This window comes from Babylonia areolata, chromosome 8 (genome assembly GCF_041734735.1).
Source record: "Babylonia areolata isolate BAREFJ2019XMU chromosome 8, ASM4173473v1, whole genome shotgun sequence".
NCBI classification, from domain to species: Eukaryota; Metazoa; Mollusca; class Gastropoda; order Neogastropoda; family Buccinidae; genus Babylonia; species Babylonia areolata.
In genome coordinates, this window is record NC_134883.1 from 2056700 (window position 1) to 2061699 (window position 5000).

Below are 5000 nucleotides of genomic sequence, written 5' to 3' on the forward strand. Positions count from 1 at the left end.
AAGAGTCGATCTGACCTCAGTCCATATTATATTGTACGTGTATAAAAAGAACTGCTGTGCTGTTTCTTTTTTTTTTTTTTTTTCAACTTCTTTTCTTTTACTGTCTCTTCTTACCTGTCATCCATGCACACATAAACTCACACACACACACACACACACACACACACACACACACACGCATGTGTCATGTTTGTCTTGTGAGTGGGGGTTTTTTTGTAGCTATTTTCACATCATAAAGTTTGTACGAGAAATAAGTGGTTGACAGGCCAAGAAAATGTGGTAGGTATCAATATGAAGACTCATGGGAATTAAACCTTATCTGGTCACGAAAACTATGCATAAGCAATAGCGCCGTTAATGCTATTGCGAAAGCTGTCCTTTCTAAATTTCATTTCCAGTATGGTTCATAGGATTTGTGTTCACAATTTTGAATGCTATGTATCTTACATCAGTTTGATCAGCAGAATGGTACACACACATACACAGACACACACAGACACACACACACACACACACACACACACACACACACACACACACACACACACAGGATCCCCACTTGACAAACGGAATGGTTTCCCTGGCTGAACATGTTATTGAACGAGATGCCTCTCCCTGGATGTCTGTTAGGTTCAAATTCGATCGACACTTTGAAGTACACGTGATCGAAGAACAGTTACCCCCCACCCCCCACCCCCCTGACCCCCTCCCCCGCCCATCTCCCTTACCCCCCTCCCCCCCGTCCCCCCTCTGTCAACCATCCGCCCTTCAAGGAAGTGATCAACCGTCTGCGATATTTGTCTGTACCCTCTCAGTGAGGACATTGATTGCAATATCTTTAAGTTCAGACTCCATCGTCTTTGCAAGTCGTCTTGTTTGCTTTATTTGTGTGGGGAGTAGGCGAGGGGTGTGGGGTAGGTAAGGGGCACTGTACTGTGTGTGTTCGTGTGTGTGTGCGTGTGCGTGCGTGCGTGTGTGTGGTTGTGTGGTTGTGAGCGTGAACTCAAGAACTCATTTATTTGTCGTCAAACCCATCAAAGGAATTATGGACACGAAAAGCAAACACGGCAAACTGATAAACGCAATTCATTTTGATGACATGCAGGATTTTTACACTAGACATAGCAATGAATTGCGAACTTTAAAACACTCATAGAAATATTTTGCCAATTCTGGTTGAAAATAGTTAAATGGCAACAGAGGACTCGGGGTTTGGAGTATTGTGTTGTCCAGTGATTCAAAGATCGGGAATTGACAGTCACAAGGAAGCGTGATCTCAAGTCGTACAAACTACACTTATCCAGAAACTGCAGTTCATGCTGAAAAACTCTTCTCATATTCTTTATATAGCCGATCTTTCCGTGTGTGTGTGTGTGTGTGTGTGTGTGTGTGTGTGTGTGGCGGAGAGAGAGAGAGAGGAGAGGAGATATATGTCGGTTGGAAAAGGGCGAGAAGCGGTGGAATTTATTTGAAACTCCTCTCTCTCTCTCTCTCTCTCTCTCTCTCTCTCTCTCTCTCTCTCTCTCTCTCTCTCTCTCTCTCTCTCTTTCTATCTCTGTCTCTCTCATTTAAAAGTTTTGTTCTGAGCTCAGAGTTCTCTCTCTCTTTGTCACTCAAAGTCAGTGCGATAAGGCCTGGGCCTTGGTTCCTTGAAGGTTTAGTTGTTTCACAGGATGAGATCTGGATTCATTCTTATTCACCTATTGTAAATTAGACTGGATTTCACTATAACAATTTGGCAGGGATAACTCTTGTGTTGCCGTGAGTTGTTTTACATGCGCTTAGTGTATGTTACACACTGGAATGGCGTGCAGTCCACCACTCAGTATGTAGTGGAGGGGGGAAGGGAGTTGTGACAGTTGTGGAATTCGATCCTCTGCAAAGAGATTCTCTCACTTCCGATTCAAATTTGAAACTAATTTTCTGATGTTTTTGAGAAAAAAACAAACAACCCCCCCCCAAAAAAAAAAAAACAAAAAAACAAAAAAACAACAACAACAAACAAACAAACAAACAACAGCAACAAACAAACAAAAAACAAACAGATTCTATACTTCTTGATGTCCGTTTTAAAAGAAGTAGAATTTAACAAGTTATAGTGAACAAACAAAAAAAAGTTTACATTTTTTGCATACATAGAATTCATTTACAGCGTAGTCTTCTGTGACTGAATATTATGACTTTCAAGTTAGGAGACATGATTGCGCTGCTGGCATTTAGTGCTGTATCACTGGGGGCGGTTTTTTGTTGTTGTTGTTGTTGTCGTTGTTGTTGTTTTGTTTGGTTTGGTTTTATCAGAACAGATTTCTCTGTGTGAAATTCGGGCTGCTCTGCCCGGGGAGAGCGCGTCGCTATACTACAGTGCCGCCTATTTTTTTGTATTTTTTCCTGCTTGCGGTTTTATTTGTTTTTTCCTATTGAAGTGGATTTTTTCTACAGAATTTTGCCAGGAACAACCCTTTTGTTGCCGTGGGTTCTTTTACGTGCGCTAAGTGCATGCTGCACACAGGACCTCGGCTTATCGTCTCATCCGAATGACCAGCGTCCAGACCACCACTCCAGGTCTAGTGGAGGGGGAGAAAATATCGGCGGCTGGGCCGTGATTCGAACCAGCGCGCTCAGATTCTCTCGCTTCCTAGGCGGACGTGTTACCACTGGGTCATGACTCTACATAGGACAGCCTATGGGAACCACCCTGACGTTGACTGTGGTAAAGCACTCTTGGCTGATAGAGTGGACATGTAACTTGGACAAGACACGCTCCATTATTATCAAATTCTGGCCCAGATAGTAGGAACAGTAGTTGCCTCCTCTGCTGTTCTGGTGGTCGTAGTCGGACACGACTGACTATCATACATCCTTTATAGACGTATTTTGGTCCAATAGCAGGAGACGACTCTATTATACATCCTTTATAGACGTATTTTAGTCCAATAGTAGAACACGACTGTCTATTATATATCCTTTAATAACTCATTTTGGTCCAATAGTAGAACACGACTGTCTATTATATATCCATTATAAACGTATTTTGGCCAGTAGAAGTTGAACACGACTGTCTATTATATATCCATTATAAACGTATTTTGGCCAGTAGTAGTTGAACACGACTGTCTATTATATATCCTTTATAAACGTATTTTGGCCAGTAGAAGTTGAACACGACTGTCTATTATACATCCATTATAAACGTATTTTGGCCAGTAGAAGTTGAACTCGACTGTCTATTATATATCCTTTATAAACGTATTTTGGCCAGTAGAAGTTGAACACGACTGTCTATTATATATCCTTTATAAACGTATTTTGGCCAGTAGAAGTTGAACACGACTGTCTATTATATATCCTTTATAAACGTATTTTGGCCAGTAGAAGTTGAACACGACTGTCTATTATATATCCTTTATAAACGTATTTTGGCCAGTAGAAGTTGAACACGACTGTCTATTATATATCCTTTATAAACGTATTTTGGCCAGGAGAAGTTGAACACGACTGTCTATTATATATCCTTTATAAACGTATTTTGGCCAGTAGAAGTTGAACACGACTGTCTATTATACATCCTTTATAAACGTATTTTGGCCAGTAGAAGTTGAACACGACTGTCTATTATATATCCTTTATAAACGTATTTTGGCCAGTAGAAGTTGAACACGACTGTCTATTATACATCCTTTATAAACGTATTTTGGCCAGTAGAAGTTGAACACGACTGTCTATTATATATCCTTTATAAACGTATTTTGGCCAGTAGTAGTTGAACACGACTGTCTATTATATATCCTTTATAAACGTATTTTGGCCAGTAGAAGTTGAACACGACTGTATTATATATCCTTTATAAACGTATTTTGGCCAGTAGTAGTTGAACACGACTGTCTATTATATATCCTTTATAAACGTATTTTGGCCAGTAGAAGTTGAACACGACTGTCTATTATACATCCTTTATAAACGTATTTTGGCCAGTAGAAGTTGAACACGACTGTCTATTATATATCCTTTATAAACGTATTTTGGCCAGTAGAAGTTGAACACGACTGTCTATTATACATCCTTTATAAACGTATTTTGGCCAGTAGAAGTTGAACACGACTATCTATTATATATCCTTTATAAACGTATTTTGGCCAGTAGAAGTTGAACTCGACTGTGTATTATATATCCTTTATAAACGTATTTTGGCCAGTAGAAGTTGAACACGACTGTCTATTATATATCCTTTATAAACGTATTTTGGCCAGTAGAAGTTGAACACGACTGTCTATTATATATCCTTTATAAACGTATTTTGGCCAGTAGTAGATGAACACGACTGTCTATTATATATCCTTTATAAACGTATTTTGGCCAGTAGAAGTTGAACACGACTGTCTATTATATATCCTTTATAAACGTATTTTGGCCAGTAGAAGTTGAACACGACTGTCTATTATACATCCTTTATAAACGTATTTTGGTCCAGTAGTAGTTGAAGACTGTCTATTATATATCCTTTATAAACGTATTTTGGCCAGTAGAAGTTGAACACGACTGTCTATTATATATCCTTTATAAATGTATTTTGGCCAGTAGAAGTTGAACACGACTGTCTATTATATATCCTTTATAAATGTATTTTGGCCAGTAGAAGTTGAACACGACTGTCTATTATATATCCTTTATAAACGTATTTTGGCCAGTAGAAGTTGAACACGACTGTCTATTATATATCCTTTATAAACGTATTTTGGCCAGTAGAAGTTGAACACGACTGTCTATTATATATCCTTTATAAACGTATTTTGGCCAGTAGTAGGACACGACTGTCTATCATACAGCCTTCGTAAAATGTATTTTGGGCCAGTAGTAGACCGCGACTGACTATCATACATCCTTTATAAACGTATTTTGGTCCAATAGCAGGATACGACTATCACACATCCTTCATTATAAACGAAGTTTGGTCCAAAAAAAATCAAAAAAAGAAAAGAAAATATGAATTCACGCAGCTGTTT

At 38.9% G+C, this 5000-nt stretch overlaps 1 protein-coding gene across 3 annotated transcripts in view; it reads left to right on the forward strand.

Moving 5' to 3' along the window:
• The window catches only part of LOC143284454 (uncharacterized), a 298683-nt gene that overhangs the window by 257293 nt on the left and 36390 nt on the right, over positions 1 to 5000 (forward strand). The window lies entirely within an intron of this gene.